We start from the raw sequence: 406 nt of genomic DNA, 5'->3' as shown, positions 1-406 counted from the left end.
AGTGTGAAGATGCTGGACTTCAGCGATGTGCACGGATGTAGTAACGCCCCATTCACACATGGCTTCAGCATCAATGCTTTACAGCAGGGGTCTCAAACTCGCGGCCCGCAGGCCATTTGCGGCCCTCAGTGCAATATTTTGTGGCCCACACCGACCGCTGTACTCTGACAGAATCAGCGGGGCGGGGAGAGAGAGCGCTCCCCGCTCCGCTGATTCTATCCGTACACAGCGCGCTTGTCACTCAATGTGCGTTGTCGCGCGCGTTCTGATCAGCTGTGTTGTCGCGCGCGAACTCAAGAGCGGTGTTATCGCGCGCCTACTGAAGGGCGGGACCGAGGGTGTGTCGCGTCGCGGGGGCACTTTTGATCATTTTGGAAGGGCACTTTCTATGCAAGACTAAAAAGGG

The sequence above is a fragment of the Danio rerio genome, chromosome 21 (genome assembly GCF_049306965.1).
Source record: "Danio rerio strain Tuebingen ecotype United States chromosome 21, GRCz12tu, whole genome shotgun sequence".
NCBI classification, from domain to species: Eukaryota; Metazoa; Chordata; class Actinopteri; order Cypriniformes; family Danionidae; genus Danio; species Danio rerio.
Note: the sequence above shows the minus strand (reverse complement) of the source record.